This window comes from Protopterus annectens, chromosome 6.part0 (genome assembly GCF_019279795.1).
Source record: "Protopterus annectens isolate FY-2018-M chromosome 6.part0, PAN1.0, whole genome shotgun sequence".
Lineage (NCBI taxonomy): Eukaryota > Metazoa > Chordata > Ceratodontiformes > Protopteridae > Protopterus > Protopterus annectens.
This window is the reverse complement of record NC_056737.1, coordinates 838,879,480-838,902,821: the sequence shown is the minus strand read 5'-3', so window position 1 is coordinate 838,902,821 and position 23,342 is coordinate 838,879,480. Positions and strand designations below refer to the sequence as shown.

Genomic DNA, 23,342 nt, shown 5'->3' with positions numbered 1-23,342 from the left:
ACTTCAGCAAGAGGAGTGCATGAGTTACAGGCACTTATGGCTGTGGAACCCTTCATTATCTTCCATGCGGACAGGGTTTTCCTTAGGACTAACCCATCATTTATGCCCAAGATGGTATCCAGTGTGGCTTTAAACCAATACATCCATTTCTCAAACTTTTTTCCTAATCCTCAGAATGAAGGGGAAAGGATCCTGCACTCCTTGGACATGCACAGACAGCTTAGGTTCTACCTTGACAGGACTTAACCTTTCAGAAAATCTGATCAGCTGCTAGTCCACCTATTACAGGGGCATAGGCCAAGTCTTTTCAAAGCAAGCCATCCCCAAATGGATAGCACATTTTATCCATTTCTGCTACAAGCACCATGGAAAACCTACCCCACAGGGGACCAGAACCCATTCCGCTAGGGCTATCTCAACCTCTACAGCATTTCTCAGGGGAGTCCCTACCAGGGACATCTTGGAAGTTGCAACCTAGAGTTCACTACACACCTTCACCAAGCATTACCACTTATCTTTTCTAAATCCAGAGCTGGATTTGCTACAGTAGTCTTACAAGGCCTTCTAGCCAGCCTTAATACAACTTGACTGCCTTCACCCTTCCTCAGCTTTGGGAATCAATCCAAGTGTGATGACTGCAACAGTGAAACACGAAGAACGTAGTACAGTTGTGTACACTTACCTTAAATGTACATGTTCGAGTGTATTCACTGTTGCACTCCTGGTTACCCTCCCTCCAGCCACCTGACGTCTATACTTTCTACCTGTCCTCTTTTTTGGCCGTATCTTATGGCAGTGGTATTTACTTTTTACTGGAGGTGTTCCACACCATGTAATCGGTTCCTATTTTTGGGGCTCCTGACGTCTGGGGCAAGAAAAACTGATGTAATGGCGTTGGCTGCATCTTTTATACCCCTGACGACATGACTTCATGGAAGAGCCGACAACATCCGATGCAGAAATCCCAGGACTCTGGTGTTCGGCCGACTGGGGGCTGGCTACCTGCACGCAGATAGCCCAAGTGTGATGACTGCAACAGTGAATACACTCTAACATCTACATTTATGGTAAGTGTGCACAACTGTACTTTCTGAGGGCGGCTGTGTGCAAACGTCACTTTTGTGACCCATGTACACTTGCCCAGACCTGACATCACGCACACCTAGGAGGGACTGAAAGCTTTTGGAAACTGGCCGTACATACACAAGACTAGAAGGGTAAACCCATATGCAGAATACTGCAACCTGGAAGAGTAGGACATCTGTGGTTATGGTAAGTTTTTACACAACTTTTCTTTATCCAGTATCTTCTTACACAGGGAGCCATATTTACTGGTTCCACCAGGTCAAGAAGGAAAAGGTTTCTACTCCAGGTTATTCCTGGTACCAAAAAAGGATGGCCCTTGGAGGCCAATCCTGGATTTATCCTTCTTAAATCTCTTGCTGAAAATACCCACCTTCAGAATGCTATTCCTCCAAAATCTGTTTCCCCTATTGCCACCCAAGGCTTTCATGGCCCCTTTGGACTTGGAGGCTTACCTCTGTATTCCCATACAGCCAAACCACAGGAAGTGCCTACGTTTTGCTGGACCCTGTTCACACTTTCAATTTACTGCCTTGCCTTTTGGTTTGAAAACTGCACCAAGAGTCTTCACCAAGTGCCTAGCTCTTGCCATAGCATACTGCAGAGCCAAGTTCATTCAAATCTACCCCTACCTGGATGATATTCTCATCCTTGCTGAAGGGGAAGAGATCCTCAAAAAGCATCTGTTGTCCATGTCGCTGCTCCAGGGGTCTGGGATTCACACTCAACCTCACCAACTCATCCTTCTCCCCAGCACGGGACAAAACTTTTCTGGGATGCAGGATACGGACAGACCTGATGAAGAATTTCTTTCCTTAGGACCAGATAATTGCCCTGATGAACCACTTCCAGGACCTCCTCCAGGTTAACCACTTGTCAACCATGCATTTCATGTGCCTCCTGGGCCTTATGGCAGCCACAGTACCTATGCTACCACTAGCCAGGATGCACATGAGAAAGTTACAGTGGTATCTAAAGAATGTGTTGTCCCAACACAGCCACCCTCTAGACTTCCCAATACCCTTTCTGCCTTGCTTAAAAACAGAATTGAAGTGTCAGATTCCACAGATAAACTCAACTCAGGCCTATCCCTCCAACCCACCACACCAGCTCACCACTTGCACACAGATGCTTCAGATCTGGGTTGGGGGAGCTACCATGAAGAGACTCAAGGTGCAAGGCCTCTGGCAACCACCCCTCCTGAAAAGACACATCAGCGTAAGGGAGATTACTGCAGTTCCGCTAGCCCTGCAGGCCTTTTTCCCTCTCTTGCAACCATGCCACCTAAAAATCTTCACGGACAACACCACTTATGTGGTACATCAGCAAACAAGGCGGGACCAGGTCTTACCTACCCTGCAGGCTAGCAATGAAAGTTTGGGAATTAGCCTCTAGGAACTGTACATTTCTACAAGCAGTCTATATCCCATCCCAAGGAAACCACCAAGCGGATGCCCTCAGCAGATGTTTCTCTCTGCATCACGAGTGGATGTTGCACAGAGAAGTATTCCTAGACAATGTCCTCCAATGGGGCACACCACAAATAGATTTATTTGTCTCTCCCTAGAACAGACAGTTGAAAACCTTTTTTACCAAGGATCCCTCCCCATTAGCTTGGCGAGTGGGTGCCTTCACCATCTCATGGAAGGTACCATTTCTGTATGCCTTCCCTCATTCAGAAAGTCCTCCTCCTAAAAATCAGGACTGATATGCCAAAAATCTTGTTGGTGACTCCCTATTGGCCAAGGCAGCATTGGTTCCCCCTTCTATCCCTCGCCAAGGGCAGTTACCACAAGTTGCCCCACAAGGTGGATCTGCTCACACAACAGAAAGGAACTCCTATTCATCCACACCTGTAGATGCTTTCCCTGACACTTTGGGTGATAAACTTTTTTAGTCTCCTTCTGACACCACTGCACTGAGGAGGATGATCTTTGTGTTTCACTGTTGCAGTCATCACATTTGGGTTATTTGCCTGCAGGAAGCCCTCAGTCGGCCTGAATACCAATCTTGGCATTTTTGTGTCTGATGCAGACGCTTCTTCCAAGACGTCAGGGGTATAAAACATGCAGCCGACGCTATTACATCAGCTTTTCTTGCCGTGCAGTGTCAGAAGCAGTTCACAAGTGCCAGTCGGCCGCCACCTGAAATTTTCGTTTTTCGAGTTTCAGACCTGAAGTCTTCTAAAAGATAAGTACCCCATTGGGGATTCTTTTTTCTTGCTTTGTCAGAAAAAGTTAATTGTCTTGTCTGTGGAAAGCAAATACCTCTCAGAAATTTTCATTTTTACTGAGTCACCTGTTTAGGCCCAGACCACGATGTTCCTCGCTGTCAGTTTTGTACCTTGTTCAACACCCAAACTATTCATTGTCCGGCTATTTTTGTCGCTAAATTCTTTCGCGTTCATTCTCTGTATTCCGAAATGGCTTCCATAAGCCATCCGACTACCAATCTTCCAAAAAAAAAAGTAAGGATAAAGATGAGAGACCCCGCATAGGTCCAAAACTGCCGAAGACGCTTCCGTTAAGCTAGTCCCCAGTCTGCCGGTACTCGGTGAGGCTCTTTTGCAGCCCCTGATGCCCACTTCTACAGATTCACAGGCCTCTACTGAGACCCATTCGGAGTCTGGTATGCCGTGAGATGCTTAAACTATGGAACCTGCGGATGTCTTTACCTAGGATGAGTCCAAAGCTGCTGTGCAGGCACCGGCTTCTGAGGGTGTATTCAGGCCTTCAGATTTTCATTTTAAACTGATGACTTCATTTCAAACCAAAAATACCGATTTTCTCAGGCCCAGAGTTCGCACTGCATCTAGGAAACAGACGACCAAAGCGCTTTCTCAGGCCCACATGCCACAGAAACAAATGCTTAGAATGGCTGAAGATCTTATTACTTTAATTACGGGAAGCCAGCCTTCCCCCTCAAAAAGCCCTAGAACTGATTTTCCTTCTGATCCTTCAGGTCATGAGTCTGTTGACACTGATCCTTCTGATTACCGGGAACATACCCTTATCTACCTATGAGGATTCTGATGCAGAGGATTCCATTCCCTCTGCTTCCCCACCAGAAGATTTTTCTTTTGGTGAAATCCTGCATACCCTTAGACAGCATTTCTGCTGGGCGTGCCAGGACTACCCACAGTCCAAAAAAAGACTCTTGGAATTTTTAAACTTGCCTCAGCACAGGCCTCTAGCTATACCTCCTGTTATGGAAATTGTAGATGTCTTCTTGGAATCCAGCCTTACCCCTGATACTTTGCCTCCAGCTCCCAGGAAACCTGACAGGTGTCTGATGAAGCAACTAGTGTAGATGTGAAAGTGCTAACCATTTTTCTTTTTTTGAATAAACATATGGTTGAGTGTTAAATTAGTGCATTTTATTTTATTTTAGGTACTACAGAGTACTTGACTCCCACAAATTCCTCTTAAAGAATCCTACTGCGGATCCAGAGACCATTTCCCAGGGACCTAAAGGCATTAAGGCTACAACAGCCAAAACTCTACCCCTTCAGACAGGGAGTCTAGGGCTTTAGACAGGTCGGGTAAGAAGGTATACACCTCTGCTATTCTTGCCATCAGGGCTTTAAATTGCCAGTTTCTTGTGTTAAAGTATCAGCAGCATATGGAGCTAATTAAACAGAAAATTATGTTGATTCCTGATTGTGCAGAACATAGATTTACAAGAGTTGATTCATTCTAACCAAGTTGGAAAACATACTTCGCAGTGTGGTTTTGATGCCTTAGAAGCATCTTGCAGGGCTGCTGTCACTGGGTCTGTTAGAAGGCATGCTTGGCTTAAGGAACAGGTGTTGCCAGACAATGTCAAAGCAAAATTACTAGATGCACCATTAAACCAAGAATGCCTGTTTGGCAATAAAGCAGAAGCAGTCCTCAAAAAGATGGCGGAAAAAGCTATATCTATGCAAACTGTTAAAGATTTCCTACAGGTACAGCCACCTAGATTCAGTAGGCATTGGCCTTCTAAAAACTGGTCCTTTCCAGTCCCTCCCAGACCTTCTCAGTCCAAACCCAGGGGCAGCAGACCACCAAATGTACAGTCTCAGGGTATGCACAGATCTAAGCAATGGAGTGCTCCCACCTCTAAAACGGGGAGTAGTAAGCCTCCATCCTATGGTAAAATCTCGCAATGACTTATCCTTAACTCTTCCAAGCCTTGCCCAAGTACTTGCACCCTTAGAAGGAAAACTTGCCCTGCATGCAAAATATTTGGGAGTATGTCACCCAGGACTGATGGGTCTTGAATATTGTATCCCAGGGATACAGATTCCACTTCCACTCGCTGCCAACCCCAAGCGGATGGCTAGACTTCCCCCCAAACCAGTGGGCAGAAGCCCAAAAGCAAGCACTTTCTCTTCTCAGTATCAAGGCTATTCAACCTGTCCCAGCAGAGCAAAGGGGGCAAGGTTTTTTCTCCAGACTGTTTCTGGTACCCAGAAAAGAAAACTCTTGGTGCCCTATCCTGGATCTGTCTATTCTTAACACCTTTCTGGTGGTTCCAAGGTTCAAAATGCTTACTCTCCAACAGCTGCTGCCTATGCTAGCCAAGGGCTCCTGGCTAGCCCCACTAGACTTAAGCTTATCTGCACATCCCCATAAGGGAGTCTTGCAGGAAATCTACGATGTTCTTCATCTCACATTGCTGCAGTCCTTACATATGGGGTAGTCCGCTGTCCTCGGTCGGCCCGAATACCAAAGTATTAGGCTGACGTCGGTCAAGGCGCTTTAAACTGACATCAGGACGTCAGGGTACAAAAGCGCATGACCGACGTCATATCCGCAGTCTTTTTTGCCGCATGGTCCGATGCAGAAGCAGCGTTGCAAGTGCCGTTCGGCGTTCTGAAATTTTTCGAGTTCGGAGTTTCAGACCGAATCCAAGTTGGCTAAGTACCCGTTGGGAACATTTTGTTTTATCTTGCCTCAGTGTATTACGGATGTCAGAAAAAGTGAATAACTGTATTTCTTGTGGGAAACAGATACCGCATAGGGATTATCATTCTTTGTGCATTCCTTGTGGGGGGCCGGAGCACGGCGTTGGTGGTTGTCGTTTTTGTGCTAGGTTCAATAAGCGCACTATTAGCGAAGGTTAGATTGTGCTAGGCTGGTCTTGAGCGGTGCAATTATAATATGCCGTCGGACTCTCCGCCCGCTTCTTCAAGAAGCGCAAAGACAAAACAGTTAAACCCAGGCAAGATGAGTCGTCCGCCCGGACGCCGGTTCTTTAGAGGCTTCAGTGGAACCGGTGGTTCCGACGGAGACTTCTCTGGAGTCTCAGGGGGAGACTTTGATTTTGCAGGATGTGGCCTCTCAAGAGGCAGGTCAGGCTGAAGGGGCTTCTCAGGTTACTGTACTCCCCTTCTTTCCTAGGGTGGTTAGGCCCTCTCCTTCTATTTCCAAGGCTTCTCCCAGAGGCAGGCCAGGTTTAGCTTCTGTTGGTGTCACTCCTAGTTCAGCAGGGTCTGTGCCTAAGAAGCACATGCTTAAAATGGCAGAAGATTTGATTACTGTGATTAGAGGTTCTTTGCCCCCTCCTGATAAGAGGCCTAGGGTGGAGCCAGAGTTGGGAAGTTTTGAGCAGGCTTCGGATGTTTGAGTCTTCGGCTGAAGACTTGCAGGAGTACTCTCCTTATTCTGATTCTGATGCAGATGATTCCACTCCTTCTGCTTCTCCTCCAGAGGATTTTTCTTTTTCAGAGACACTTCATTCTATGAGGGAACATTTTAAGTGGGAAGGTCAGGACTTCTCTGATTCTCGGAAAAGGCTTAGGGAATTTTTGCTTTTACCCCAGCATAGGCCCTTGGCTATACCCCCTGTTCTGGATGTTGTGGAAGATGTGTTTTCAGAGGCTTCACTTAATCCTGATTCTCTGCCTCCTGCGCCTGTTAAACCGGATAGATATTACAGGGTGCCTGAGGCTCATAAATATCTTTATAAGAGTCCTAGGGCGTACCCAGAAACTATTAGTCAGGGACCTAAGGGTGTCAAGGCCTCTGTTGTGAAAAATCCGGTTCCTCTAGATAAAGAGGCCAGAGCTTTGGATAGATGGGGAAAGAAGGTCTATACATCTTCTACCTTAGCTATGAGGGCTTTGAATTGCCAGTTTCATATGTTGAAATATCAAAACTTTCTTCTTAATTGAAGTCTAAGGTGGATGCTCTGGCGGAAGGCATTGAGTGTAAAGAATTACAAGATTTGGTGCATGTCTCTGAACAGGTGGGTAAGCATTCATTACAATGTGGTTTTGATGCTGTGCAGGCCTCGTCTAGGGTGGCTGCCACTGGTTCAGTTCTTCGCAGGCACGCCTGGCTGAAGGATCAGAATTTATCTGACCATGTTAAGAAAAGGATTTTGGATGCTCCTTTGCAGTCTGATGTGTTGTTTGGTTCACCTGTGGAGTCAGTCTTGAAGAAAATGGAAGACAAGGCTAAGTCTATGCAGGCTGTTAAAGATTTTTTGCAAGTTCAGCCTCCAAGTTTAGTAGGAATTGGCCTGCTAAGGGGTGGACGTATCCTTCTTATGATTCTCAGTCTAGGGGTAGATCTAGGCGTGGTAGGGGCAGAGCTCAGAGTTCTTTCAGACCTAGAACAGGGAGTTCACCTGCACAATCTTCGGGTGAGGGCAGGGGCCAGTCCTTTCGTAAACAGGCCCAATGACCTACTTTTTCAGCTGCCAGATCCTTCTTGCCTGGCAGCACCTTTGGGAGGAAGGTTGGCACTCTTCAAGGAAAATTGGATTTTGATTACCCAAGACAAATGGGTACTGGATATCATACACCAAGGTTACAAGTTTTATTTCCATACTTTGCCACCTTTCAAAGGCATGCCAGACGTTCCTCCTCAGCAAAGACTAGAGGCTCACAAACAAATTTCTCTACTACTTCAAATAGGGGCCATACAACCGGTCCCTCTGCCAGAAGTGGGCCTAGGATTTTATTCTCGCCTGTTTCTAGTACCAAAGAAAGGGAACACATGGAGACCAATTTTGGATTTATCTATCCCCAACACATATCTGGACATTCCCAAGTTCAAAATGTTGACGTTACAACAGCTTTTACCGCTGCTGGGCAAAGATCACTGGATGGTGACTCTGGATCTCAAGGAGGCTTACCTTCATGTTCCTATCAGGCTCAGTTGCAGGAAGTATCTGCGTTTTCGGGCTGGGACTTCTCATTATCAGTTCTCTGCATTGCCCTTTGGCTTATCTACTGCCCAGAGTGTTCACGAAGGTTCTGGCTCCAGTGGTAGCTTTTTTCAGGCTAAGAGGAATACAAATCTATCCTTATTTGGACGATTGCCTGATTCTGGCCCAAGGAAAGGACGAACTTCTTCATCATTTACAGTATGTGATGGCAGTGTTAAGATGCCTGGGGTATTCTGTGAACGAAATAAAGTCCAGTCTAGTACCCTCTCAGGACATGTGCTTTCTGGGTGTGAGACTGAATACAGCATCCCAGATGGCCTTTTTGACCCCGGACAAACAAAAGAATCTTTCTCTTTACTTCCACCAATTGTCTCGTCAGTCCAGGCTGACTGCAAGGACAGCCCTTCAAGCCTTGGGGTTCATGGCATCTTGTATTCTGGTACTTCCCAATGCCAAACTGCATATGAGGAAGCTACAATGGTATCTCAAAAATGTATGGACGCAGCACTGCCAAGATATGGACACTGTCATTCAGATAATACCTTGCATTCAAAAGGAATTTTTGTGGTGGGCTCAGGAATGTCACCTAAACAAGGGACTCTCTGTGACCCGACCAGAGGCGAGTCAGATTCTAACGACAGATGCCTCAGACAAAGCTTGGGGAGCTCATCTAAATGGAAAATGGGTACAAGACACGTGGCCTGCCAGACGTCAACATTTACATATCAACTTGAAGGTGATGTTAGCAGTCCAATTTGCATTGATAGCTTTCAAGGATTTACTTCTTCCAGGGCAGGTGTTGATTCAAACAGACAACACAGCTGTCATGTGGTACATCAACAAGCAAGGGGGGACGCATTCATATCCTCTATGCAGACAAGCAATGATTTTGTGGGAGACTGCTCTCAGTTTACAGCTAAATCTTCAGGCAAGGTTTCTGCCAGGAGCACAGAACTCCTTAGCAGATGTGTTGAGCAGACAAGTTATGGATCCCCACGAGTGGAAATTGGATCCTCATGTATTTCAGAGATTGACAGTGTTATGGGGAACTCCAGACATAGATCTGTTCGCTTCTCCACTAAATTACCAGCTGCCAAAGTTTTGCACAAAAAGGTTTCATCCCACAGCTTGGAAAGTGGATGCTCTCTCATTCAATTGGAGCAATCTTCACGTGTATGCCTTTCCACCTCTGCCTCTCCTCCCAAAGGTACTCCTGAAGGTCAGACAGGACAAGCCAAACATGATTTTAATAGCTCCAGATTGGCCTCGACAGCACTGGTACCCATTACTGAGAAGTCTGGTGCAGGAGCCTCCATGGCCTTTGCCTTGATTCCTCACCTGCTGTCTCAGGAGAACAGTCATTTACTCAATGTCAAACTTCACTCTCTACATCTAACAGCCTGGCATATTCTGTTTTAAACCCTGGAGGGTCTCAGCTTCCACAACAAGTTTTGAATGTTATTTTGGAGGCCAGAAGGCCTAGTACAAGGAAAGTTTACGCAGATAAATGGAGGAGATTTTTATTTTGGAGTACAGCAAAGGACTTTGATGTTTCTAAACCTAATTTAAGTGTTGCTCTACAATATCTTACTGAGTTATTGGACAAAGGTTTGTCCTTCTCTATAAAGGTTCATGCTGCAGCAATTTCTGCTCACTATGACTGTGACCCACCATTATTTTCTCATCCTTTGTTTAAGCAATTCCTTAGAGGGGCAAAGAATATAAGACCCCCACGTAGAGCTCCTACTCCTGCTTGGGATCTCAATTTTGTGTTGGAGAAACTCACTCTACAACCTTTTGAGCCTGCAGCAACTGCAGAGTTGAAATATTTATCATGGAAGACTGCTTTTTTGTTGGCCATTACCTCTGTAGAAGGGTTTCTGAATTACAGGCCCTTATGGCAGTTGAGCCTTTCTTAATTTTCCACAAGGATAGGGTGTCTTTGCATTACTAACCCTTCTTTTATGCCTAAAGTGGTTTCTAGTGTGGCTTTAAACCAAACTATTCATTTGCCTACTTTTTATGCAAACCCCCAAAATAAAGGGGAGAGGATTTTGCACACTTTGGATATACACAGACAGTTGCGATATTATTTGAGCAGAACTAAAGGGTTCAGGCAGTCTCAGCAGTTGTTTGTTTCTTTTGCTTTGGGTTCTCAGGGCAAACCTGTTTCAAAACAAACTATTTCTAAGTGGATTGGTTTTTGTATTGCTTTCTGTTATTCCCATCATGGTAAGGAGATTCCAGCTGGGATTAGGCCTCATTCCACTAGGGCTACTGCCACTGCTACAGCTTTTTTAAGGGGGGTGGCTACTAAAGATATTTTGGAAGCAGCTACTTGGAGTTCAGTGCATACCTTCTCTAAGCATTACCACCTTCCACTTTACTCTAAATCTAGGGCTGGATTTGCCACTGCAATTTTACAGGGCATTTTGGCAGCCCCTAATGCTTTTTAGTTTTGCCATCCTCCCTTACCTCTGCTTTGGGATTCTACCCATATGCAAGGACTGCAGCAATGTGAGATGAAGAACATAGTACAGTTTTGTACCTACCATAAATGTAGATGTTCGAAGATCCACATTGCTGCAGTCCAATTTACCCTCCCTCCTTCCCCTCTGTAGTTAGAGGTGGTGGTGTGGTTTGGGTTGTACATATTGTAAATATGGTTAGTGCAGGGGTGGTTGGTTATTTTTTGCTGTTTTTTGGCTTTGGCCTTTCTTGTTAGGGCCTTCTGACATCTGGGGCAAGAAAAGACTGCGGATATGACGTCGGTCATGCGCTTTTGTACCCTGACGTCCTGATGTCAGTTTAAAGCGCCTTGACCGACGTCAGCCTAATACTTTGGTATTCGGGCCGACCGAGGACAGCGGACTACCCCATATGTAAGGACTGCAGCAATGTGGATCTTCGAACATCTACATTTATGGTAGGTACAAAACTGTACTTTTCAGCGCTGGCTATATGCACTGTCAGTTCTCTGCACTTCCCTTTGGCTTATCTACTGCGCTCAGGGTATTCACAAAATGTCTAGCTCCAACCATTGTATATTGCAGGCAGAGAAAAAATCAAATGTACCCATACTTGGACAATTGCCTGATTCAGGCTGACAGGAATTTGCTACTCCAGCACCTGACATTTGTAAAGAGACTTCTAACTTCACTGGGGTACACCATCAGTGAAAAAACTCACATCAGGTACCCAGCCAACAGATTGTATTCCTGGGAGCAAGCTTGAACACAGCTTCCCAGATGGCATTCCTCACTCCAGAAAAACAAATTTATTTGACAAACTACTTCAATCTACTGGCTACCAGAACCCAGTTATCTGCAAGAAAAATAGTGTAAGCCCTAGGGTTCATGGCCTCTTGCATTCTAATTCCATATGCAAGACTGCATGTGAGGAAAATTCAGTGGTGCTCAAGTCTCTGGGGTCAACATTCTCAGGACCTGGAAACAATGAATCTGAAGTAGGAGAATTCATTTGTCAGCAACCTGTGGGTATGGATCCGATATCGGATTCAAACCGGCATGGTTTATCCAGCTATGGATCCGAGCTCCTAGCTCCTCCCCTCACCCATAATGCCCTGCTCTCCCTACATGACCTCAGATCTAGTTTGCAGCATGGTAAAGGCTGGGTCAGAGCTCCAAAAGCTAAGTTATAGTATTCTTTATTAAAGGGTTTTAAAATTTTTAAAACTTTAAATTTGAGTGAAAGTTATAGATTTCCCTTCTGTTTATATCTTTTTTGGGTTAATTTAATATAGTTTTTACCCTCCCCTCGCTGGTTCGTAGTTGGTGTGTGTGTGTGTGTGTGTGTGTGTGTGTGTGTGTGTGTGTGTGTGTGTGTGTGGTTTTTTTTGGGGCCTTTGTGTGAGTGTTTTAGTTTATTGTTACTATTTAAAAAAAAAAAAAAAAAAAAAAAGTGATGTCCGAGGCCCCAAAGGCTGTTTTTTTTTTTTTTTTTTCAAAGTGCTCTGAGTGTGGCCATAAGCTTTCCCCTGCTGATGGCCACACTCGGTGCGTTTGATGCCTTGGGGTTGAACACCTCACTTCAGGGTGTTGAATCTGTGCAGGGTTCAACCCCAGGGCATTGAAGGAGCGGAGGTCGAAGCTGGTCTTGGCGGGACTCTTGCCCCCGGACTCGGCTTTGGCCCCCGCCCCCTTGGTGGTCACTTCTTCGGCAGTCCCTGCCTTGCCTGCTCCCCCTCCTCCACCCGGGATTCAAACTCCCGCCAAAGGGTCGGAGGAGAGGGAAGCCAGGAAAAATGTCCAGAGAGAGAAGCACCACAAGCGGCGGGCCGAGACCTCCGTTTCGGCCCCGCTGGCTAAGCGGGCTTCTCCGGCCTCTCTGGCTGCTGGCTCTCCCCCTCCTCGGCTCCAGTCCCCGTGCTTTTCACCGGAGCCCGAGGATGAGGAGACCCGACCTCCTTCGAGGCTATCGAGGCGGCACTCAAGGCCTACCTCGGTAGCCTCGTCGCGGTCCACTTACAGCCTCTCCGATGCTGATCTGGACCGGATGATGCGAAGGTTCATCCAGGCCCAGATGCAGATGGGAGTGCTCTTGCCTCCTGGGGAGCTCGACCCCCTTTTTTAAGCCCATTGCTCCTTCTCCGACCCGCTACCCAGGTTCGGAGCGCTCGGAGCCGGGCAGCCTCGGAGCCACGGGTGAGTCGACGCCGACAGTACTGGGTACTTCGGATCCGACCCTGCCCTCGAGTCTGTCTGATCTGACCTCTCTGAGCCTTGGCCCGAGCTTCGGATCCGAGGGACTCAGTGTGTCTTCGGCGCCGTCCTTGTCAGAGCGCACTGGTCCCTCAGATCCGAGGGGCTCTGCGCCGGCTCCGATCCGCTCATCGGATCCGAGGGGGAGCCGACTTTCGGATCCTATTGTCGAGGCTGGCTCCTTCTCGGCCTTTGTAGTGGAGAGGGCTCTGTTGAGGGCATCCGGACCCCGGCCCTTGCTTCGGCTCCGTCCCGCACTCCATCTGCTCTGGGCCAGGCTTCTATCACCCGGCCACTGGGACAGCCCACTTCACTGCCCCAAGCAGTTCCTGTGGTTCTGGATATTGCTGGTGAGAGCTCCTCGGACAGCCCCCCCGAGGAAGCACCTCGCAAGCATTTGTGTAAAAGGAGGCACATAGACTCCCCCGAGTCTTTGACCGAAGACACTGACTTGGAGGAAGGGGAAGGCTCCCCAAGATCACCCCCTGAGGATGTCTCCTTCGGAGACATCATGGAAATGTTACGGATCTGAGGTGAGTGGTCTGCCCCAAAGTCTTCCTCGGACGAGTCAGTGTTCTTCGAGGCATTTGAAGTGGGCCCGTCTACCTCTTGGGTGTCCCCTCCTGCCGACCCCCTGGTGGACCTTATTACCACTAGGGCGTGGAAGAACCCGGACACCGTGGAGCCAATCCCTAAGAGGCCCGACAGGATCCTTAGCCCCCCTGCTGACCGTGCCCACTGAGCAAGGGACCCCCGGTAGATGCCATGTTGTCTGCAGCAGCCACTAAGAGGGAACTCACCCAGGAGAGTCCCTCAGTCCATCCCCTGAGCAAGGAGTCTCGGATGATGGACCGTTTGGGAAAGCGAATCTTTAGTTCAGCGACCTTCTCAGTGAAGGGCGCTCAATTATTTGGCACACGTCATTAGGATGCAGCACGATCTTATCAAGGAATATGCTGCATCCCCCCCCCCCCCTCCCGAGTCCATATCGGAGGAGGACAAACTTATGCACTCCACCCGTATGGCCACTCTTCGTTCTGTGACTAACACCTCTATGCGGTTACTTTCCCACGCTACCGAGGGAGCCGCTAGAGCTGCGGGAGCGGGCCTAGTCACAAGACAGCAGCCCTGGCTCTGCCACTGCGATTTTACGGAGCCCTTCAAGGCGTCATTTGCGAACGCCCCCTTTGACGGTTCTGCCCTTTTTGGCAAGACGGTTTGCGATACCTTGGTTCAGAGCGAGAAGGACGGGAAGACTGTCTGCCGTCGGAGTCCGCTTCTCTGTGCCCCAGAGGTCCCACTCTAGGAACCAAAAGGGCCAGAAGAAGATGTGGTTCCGGAAGTCGCAGCATTCCCAGCCCGCTCTGGACAACCAGTCCTTCCGCGGCAGAGGAGGACAGGGAGGACGCCGCTCTAGGGGCAGAGGGGCTCCCAGGAACTTTGGGTCCAGAGAACCCTTCTCTGAATGGCTCACGCAGCATCCCTGAGGGAGGGGTTGCCTGACTGCTCCACTCTGGAGGCAGTCGGGGGACCTTTCTCGGAGCACCTAGCGGCATGGGAGTCCATTACATCGGACCGTTGGGTACTCCGGATTATATCCAGAGGTTACAAGATCCCCTTTCTTCTTGTCCCAAAGTTAAAAATCCTCCCCGATGTTCCCACCCGATCAGAGGGTGGCCGCTTCAGCAGAAATTGGCCATCTGCTGAGAAAAAGAGCCATCCAGCCCGTCCCCCCAGACCAGATCGGATCAGAGTTCTACTCCAGGTTTTTTTTAGTGCCAAAAAAGACGGGGGACCCAAGACCCATTCTAGACTTGTCCCTGTTGAACCTGTCAGTTCCCAAAGAGAAGTTCTGGATGGTCACTTTGCAGTCCATCCTCCCCCTTCTAGGGGAGAATCACTGGATGTGCTCTCTAGACCTCAAGGATGCGTACTACCACATTCGGATGGACAGACGATCCAGGAGGTTTCTTCGCTTCCGGCTGGGAGCCAGTCACTACCAGTTCAGGGTCCTTCCCTTTGGTCTCACCACAGCCCCCAGGGTGTTCACCAAAGTGTTAGCAGTGGTTGCGGCCCACCTGAGGCTTCAGGGGGTGCAGGTCTTTCCGCACCTAGGCGACTGGCTTCTCACCGCCCCAACAAGGCATCTACTCTCTTTGGCAAGAGACTCCTTCCTTCGTCTAGCTCCCAAGCTAGGCATCACGGTAAACATAGAGAAGTCCAACCTGGTCCGTACTCAAACAATAGAATTTATAGGAGCCAGGTTAGATACGAGAAATTTAAGAGCCTTTCTCACAACCGACAGGGTTCGGAATCTGCGACTCCAGGTGCGGGCCATCCTTCACTCCAGCTCAACACCTGCGGAATTGGTCCTGAGGGTGCTAGGGTCTATGGCGGCAGCGATTACTCTTCTTCCGCACGCCCGCTTCAACATGCGGGTGCTTCAATGGACACTTCAGGTGCAATGGTCATTTCTCTCCCTCCCCCTGTATCATCCCATTGCGATCAGCAAGGCTTGCAAGCGGTCTCTCTTGTGGTGGCTCCATTCTCCGTACCTCCACAGGGGCTGCCCCTTTAGTGCATCTCCCCCTCTCGCCACTGTGACCACGGATGCTTCCCGCCTCGGGTGGGGGGGCATTTTGCGGGCCGGATGGTCCAAGGCACGTGGAGCGATTCAGAGACCTCCCTGCATTTCAATGTTCTGGAAATGAGGGCGGTGCTCTTGGCGTTGCAAGCACTTCACGCTCTCCTTCCCCTGGGAACAATTGCGATTCAATCAGACAACATGTCGGTGGTCTGGTACATCAACAAACAGGGGGGAACCAGGTCTTACCCTTTATGCCGAGAAGCCATGAGAGTGTGGGAATGGGCGATCTCCACCAACCGCTTTCTCATCGCAATGCATATTCCGGGTCGGACCAACATCCTAGCGGACAAGCTCAGTCGCACCATTCTCTCCCCGTACGAGTGGTCTCTCAATTCTCAAGTAGCGAAACGTATCTTCGCACACTGGGGGGACTCCCTGTTGCGATCTCTTTGCCTCATCTTTAAATGCCAAGTGCGACAGTTTTTTCACTCTAATCCCCCCTCCAGGGGATTCTCCAAGAGACGCTCTGGTGCATGCTTGGCCTCCCGGTCTTCTTTACGCATACCCCCCTCTCCCTCTGATGCTACAAGTACTTCAGAAAGCCTCTCGGTTGGGGTGCAGAATGATCCTCATTGCCCCGTTCTGGCCTCGACAGATCTGGTTCCCTTACCTAAGGTCTCATTCAGTGAATCCACCTTGGATTCTAGATCCCATTCCGGATCTGATATCACACCCGTTGAACCTGCCAACTCCGAACCTGGACAGCCTGAAGTTGACTGCTTGGCTGCTCCAGTTCCACTCCTAATCAGGACTCCCGGTATCTCGTCCCCAGTTAAGGCCATTCTGGTAGTGGCCCACAAGCCCACTACCAGAAAAATTTACCGCAGTAAATGGAAGGGTTTCTCCATTTGGGCAGAGCGGCAAGACCTAGATCCTTTCACGGTTCCCCTTCCTTTGGTTCTAGATTCCTTACTACTCTCTTTAATGATGGTGCCAGTAGTTCCACGGTCAAAGTTCAGCTGGCGGCCATATCTCATTACCATGTTGGACACGATTCAGGGCCTCTTATGTCGGCTAAGTTATACAAAACCTTCCTAAAAGGCACCTTTTTGCTCAGACCCCCTGTCAAAGAAACTGTTCCCCCGTGGGATCTTTCCTTGGTACTTCAGGCCTTGACCACTCCCCCCTTCGAACCTGCGGCCACAGTCTATCTTAAATATTTGTCCTTTAAGACTGCTTTTTTGGTAGCCATTACTTCGGCTAAGAGAGTTTTAGAGCTTCAGGCCCTGTCCATGAAACCGCCTTATTTGATTTTTCATCCGGACCGGGTGTACCTAAGGATCAATCCCTCCTTTCTTCCTAAAGTAGCTTCGGAAGCTAACATTAATCAGTCCATCAACCTTCCTGTTTTCTTCCCTAAGTATCAAAACAAAGGCGAATACAAGCTGCATTCCTTGGATGTTCACAGGCAGCTTCGTTTTTACCTTCATAGGACAGCTGGTCATAGGCAATCAGACCAGTTGTTCATTTCTTTTGCCAAATTCAATCTGGGTAAACCAATTTCCAAAGTTTTTGTCACGCTGGATTTCTCAGTGTATTCTGTTGGCATACCAAGCCTCTTGGAGGCCCACACCGGAGGGAGTCCATACTCATTCGACCCGGTCTGTCTCTACTTCAGCGGCCTTTAAGTCAAGGGTTCCTCTGGATGACATTTGTTCAGCAGCCACTTGGGCTTCATCTCATACCTTTATTACTCATTACAAGCTGGACGTCACTTCTAGAGGTAGAGCATCCTTTGGCTCCGCGGGGCTCCGGAATATCCTTCCATGATGGCCACCCAAGATTCAGGTAGCTGGGGACTCTGTCCCACAGGTTGCTGACAAATGAATTCTCCTACTTCAGATTTAGAAGTTATATACTTACCATAACGTTCCATCTGAGTAGGTGGATTCATTTGTCTGCAACCATCCCGCCCTCCTATCCCCCTGGCCTTGTCAGTTTTCCTGCATAGGGTGTGCTACCCTTTGGTTAGGGTAGTTGGTGCAGGGCAAACTCGTTCTGAGGTCATGTAGGGAGAGCAGGGCATTATGGGTGAGGGGAGGAGCAAGGAGCTCGGATCCATAGCTGGATAAACCATGCCGGTTCGGATCCGATATCAGATCCATACCCACAGGTTGCAGACAAATGAATCCACCTACTCAGATGGAACGTTATGGTAAGTACATAACTTCTAATTCCTATCATTCCTGGTCTTAGGGCAGAGTTCCGTTGGTGGGCAGAGGCCTGCTACCACAACAAAGGGATCCCTTTCACTCAACCCTCTGCCGTCCAAACCCTAACAGACTCATCAAACTATGCATGGGGGGCTCACATGGCAGGACAGTGTATTCAAGCCAAATGGAGCCCAAAGCAAATGCACCTACATATCAATCATAAAGAAATGTTAGCTGTACAGTATGCTCTGACGGCCTTCAAATGCCTTATTCTTCCTGGGAAACTATTGGTAAAGACAGACAACACCACAGTTATGTGGTACATAAACAAGCAGGGGGGAACCCATTCCTACCCACTCTGCAGGTTAGCCATGGCTCTGTAGAACACAGCCTTAAGCAATCAAGTGCACCTGCAAGCTATATTCCTGCCAGGCAAACTAAATTCTCTGGCAGATGACTTAAGCAGAAATCTAATGGACCCACACGAGTGGAAACTGGAACCCAAATAATTCAAGCTTCTGATCCACAGGTGGGGGACACCAGAGGTTGGACCTCTTTGCTTCCCCTCAGAGCTATCAATTGAGCAAATATTGCATCAGAACTCCCCACAGCCAAGCATGGAGAGTGGATGCTCTGTCCTTTACATGGGAAAACCTCTCAATCTATGCCTTTACCCCTCTGCCCCTCCTCTCGAAGGTTCTACTAAAGATCAAACAGGACAAGCCAAGGACAAACCTGATTGCACCAGACTGGCCATGCCAGCACTGGTATCCACTTTTGCACAGTCTGACGGTGCTGCCACCATGGCACCTGCCTCAGACCCCCTCCCTGCTGTCCCAGCAGGAGGGCCAGTTTTGCATCCTCAGCTACAAACCCTGAACTTAGCACCCTGGCTCATCCCCTGAACTCATCACCAGCAACCCACAATAAACAGGTGCTGGATGTCATTCTTGAGGCAAGGGAGGCCTAGTACTAGAAACTCCTATTCAGAAAAGTGGAAAATAGTGTTCCTGGAGCTAGACTCAAGGAATGGGCACAGGTGTGCCCAGCTTACCTCATATACTATATTACTTAACAGAAATGCTCCACAAGGGCCTATCCTTCTCTTCAGTTAAGATTCATGCCTCTGCCATCTCGGCTCATTATAATACTGAGCCACTCCTCTTCTCTCATCCCCCCTGGAGAGCTCCCACTCCAGCCTAGGACCTTAACTTTGTATTGGGAAAACTTACACCCCCCCCACCCCGTTTGAACCGGCTGCTACAGCAGAGTTGAAATTCCTCTCATGGAAAACAGCTTTACTTCTAGCCATCACTTCAGCAAGAAGAGTATCTGCACTGCAGGCCCTTATGGCAGTGGAACCCTTCATTATCTTCCATGCAGACAGGGTTTCCCCTCAGGACTAACCCATCTTTTATGCCCAAGGAGGTGTCTAGTGTGGATTTAAACCAGTCCATTCATTTGCCTACCTTTTCCCCTAATCCTCAAAATAAAGGGGAAAGTATACTGCATTCTCTAGACGTGCACAGACGGCTTAGATTTTGTTTGGACAGGACTAAGCCTCTCAAAATCTGACCAGCTGCTAGTCAGCTTTGCTGCAGGGGCAGAGGGGAAGGCCATTTCAAAGCAAACCATATCTAAATGGATAGCACACTGCATCCATTTCTGCTACAAGCACCATGGAGAACCAACCCCACAGGGGTAAGAACACATTCCACTAGGGCTACATCTACCTCTACTGCATTTCTCAGAGGAGTCCCCCACCAGGGACATCCTGGAAGCTGCAACCTGGAGCTCTGTACCCACTTTCACCAAGCATTGCCACTTGCCTATCTTTTCTAAATCCAGAGCTCGATTTGCCACAGCAGTCTTACAAGGCCTGCTTGCCAGCCCTAATGCTTGACTGCCTCCACTCATCCTCATCTTTGGGAATCAACCCAAATGTGATGACTGCAGCAGTGAAACATGAAGAACATAGTACAGTTGGGTACACTTACCATAAATGTAGATGTTCAAGTGTATTCATTGTTGCAGTCCTGGTTATCCTCCCTCCAGCACCCTACCTTCTCTGTACTTCTATCTATTCTTTGTTTTGTCATATCTTGTAACATTGGTATTTACTTTCTACTGGGGGTGTGTTCCACACCATGTAATTGTTTCCTATTATGGGGGCTCCTGACATCTGGGACAAGAAAAACTGATGTAATGGCGTCTGCTGCATGTTTTTTTACCACTTATGTCCTGAGATCATGGAAGAAGCGACAGTAATCCGATGCAGAAATCCCAAGACTCTGGTATTCAGGCCGACTGAGGGCTACCTGCAGGCAGATGACCCAAATGTGATGACTGCAACAGTGAATTCACTCAAACATCTACATTTATGGTTAGGGTACACAACTGTACTTTCTGTCCTCCAAGAGGCCAGGAAACCCAACACGGAGATCCTACATTTCCAAATGGGAAAAGTTCTCCAAATGGAAGACATAGGGACCCCTTTCAAGCGGATGTTCCCCTCCTCTTAACCTGTGTGTGGGAGCTGATAAAAATCAGACCTTTCATATTCTTCAGTGAAAGTGCATCTATCTGCCATCTCTGCTTGCTTGCCCTTGGACCCTCTTCTACTCTCCAGGTTGGATGTTAAACCCTTTTTAAAAGGGTTCTTGCACATTAGGCCCCCAAGGAAGTCTATCCCACCTCCTTGAGACCTAACCATGTCCTATAAAAACTTGCACTAGCTCCTTTTGAGCCAGCCATCTCTGCATCCCTGTATATGTGCACATGGAAAACAGTCTTACTGGTAGCCCTCAGTCTGAGTTACAGGCGCTCATGGCATCCCCTCCTTACACTGTCTTCCAAAAAAATAGGGTGATCCTGCGCACCAACCCCTTCATCATGCCCAAAGTGGTCAATGAGCTGTCCCCTAAATCAGTCTATCCAATTATCCACCTTCTTTCCATCTCAAAAACAACAGTGAGAGAATACTGCACTACTTTGATGTCCACAGGCAACTAAGGTTATATTTGGACAAAACTAAGACCATTAGAAAGTCTAATCAACTCTGTGTCCTTCCATCCCAGGTCACTGGGCAAGGCAGTCACCAAACAAACTATCTCAGGCTGGATTAGGAAAACCATCTGCTTCTGCTCTTCCTACCATGCAAAACACTTGCATTAGAGGGTCAAGGTGCACACATACTAAAGCAGTAGCCTCTTCTGGGGCCTTCTTCAAGGGCCTGGGCACAACTACCATCCCTGAGGCAGCCACCTGGTCCGTAATTCATACCTTTACCAAACATTACAAGCTGGACCATATCTACAGAGCAGGATTTGCAAGGGTAATCCTGCAAGGTTTTCTGGAATCTGCTACCTCTTCCTCCACCCTTCCTCCGCCTTAAGCTGTGGTACTCTCCCACAGTCAGAATACTGCAACGTAAGAATAGGAAGACCTAGAATAGTTGTGTAAAATCTTACCATAACCTTATATATCCTTCTCTTCCATGTTGCAGTATTCCTTCCCTCCCACCTATCCCCCAGCATTACCCTCTGTATAGAGGGCATCATGAGGCCCTACCGAATGGGCAGTTAGTTTTGAGGTCTGTACGTGCAGATGTCACATTTAAGAACCCTGATTTATGGCCCTACATGTGACGTCTCATGCACTGGCAGCAGCCAGGTTTAAGCTTTTGTATAGGAGCGAACATTCAGGTCGCCTGACATCGAAGATCCCACAGTCAAACTACTGCAACGTGGAAGTGAAGGGCATCTATAGTTATGGTAAGATTTTACACAACTATTCTCTCTCCATATTCTAGATTTCAGCATTATTTAATATTAATTGTGACATTTTTCTGGAGAGCTTAAGATTTTACTGCAGTATCTCTTTTATGGTCTTAGGCGTAAATAGACAAAGCATACTGTCTTGATTGCCAAGTAGCCCATGGCTCAAACTTTGGACTTTTGTTCAGTGTACATGCTTTCTTATGAGATCTAATAAAGGGGGGGGGGGGTTCAAAGTACCACTTCTGTGCCGATAGCACCCAGCTTTACTTTTCCCAAAAAGATATGGTGAGTGTGTACCTTTTCTGTAGATCTAGAGGCAATCCAGATATGGCTAACTTGAAACTTAACTCCCTCCAAAGCTGAGGGTATAGTTGTTTGGACTACCTTCAGCATGTCCTGTGCTCTATGTCCCTAATTACATCATTTTACAATAATAAGCTTGAGTTAGTAATAAGGAAAGTAATTTATCAGCTAACATTTCGGGACCAAGTGTCTACTGAAGTAGTGACAACAGGAAACACTTGAGGATCAAGTGCTTCCTGTTGCCATTGCTTCTCATTTCTAACTTGGGAACATTTTAAAGGTTACACTGCTCTTGCCTCAAACTGATTCTTTGGTTGTCTTTCCACCTCAATTACTGGGATACCCTTTATCAGGGATTACATGATACAGAGATGGGACTGCTGTCAGTTTGTGTAAAACTGTTGCCAGGCTACTCATCGGCACTTCAGCTACCAGCACATTATGCCTATCTGTAGTATGCACTGGCTTTCTATTCAGTTCTGACTTGCTGTCAACAAGACTTTAAAAGCTTACTTGTCCATCCCCATCTTGGAACTCTCACTTGAAGGAGCACACACTGTACTGGATTTCTCTCCAGGTTTTGTCCTTGTCCTTCAAGAGTTAGCTGGTGGTCGCCCAGATGTGTTGACTCTATCCCGAGGACCAGAATCTAGAGATTGCGCAATCTCGAACATAAAAAAAAAAAAAAAACATTTTCTAATGTATATGCAGAGGGGCAAGCCCCCCTGTGCCCCCACCCCCTTCAACTTAAATATACCAACTCCGAGATCGCCCCACAGTGGAGTGAACGACAAAATAGTGCTGTGCAGAGCAGAACGGAAACTTTGCCTTTCACTCCACTGTAGTGCGATCTCTGAGTTGGTATATTTAAGTTGCAGGGGGTGTGGGTGTGCGGGGGATATAAGTTAGAACATTTTTTTTTTGTTTACTTTTCTTTTTTTTATCTTCGAGATTCCACAATCTCATGATTCTGGTCCTCGCGATTCAGAGTCTCGGGTTTATGGAATTTTGAGATTTAGTAGTGATCCTGTTTAGAGAGACTGCATTTTATTTTTGCCTGTCAAACACAGTACTTGGGGAAACTAATGCCTCAGTGGGTTTGGAAGTGCTCTACCTGGGCCAGATTCTGCAGTTCCCTTAAAACACGTTTGTTTGAGCTTGCCATTGGTGTGTGGTGATTTGACTGTAGTTCATTTTATAGTAGACTTTGCTACTCAGTTTTCATTTGTGTTTAGTTGATTTGTCAGCTTCCTGTTTTTAAATGTAAGCAATTTTGTTTACTAATGTACAGCAAACTTCAGACAAACGGGTACAATAAACAGTTTAAATACTGTGCAAGCGTGACATCCCACACATTGGACAAACCCTGCCCACATTTAAACTGACAGCCAAAAAGTGAAAAACAAATAAATGGAACTCATCAAATACAATCAATTCTTAAGCTAACCCAAATTATTACTCACTAAAAACAATGTCATACTCTGGTTACATCATATAT

General features: G+C 47.6%; 1 protein-coding gene across 1 annotated transcript in view; it reads left to right on the top strand.

Moving 5' to 3' along the window:
* MARK3 (microtubule affinity regulating kinase 3) overlaps window positions 1–23,342 on the top strand; it is a gene marked incomplete in the record, with an annotated part of 2,430,063 nt that overhangs the window by 1,357,586 nt on the left and 1,049,135 nt on the right.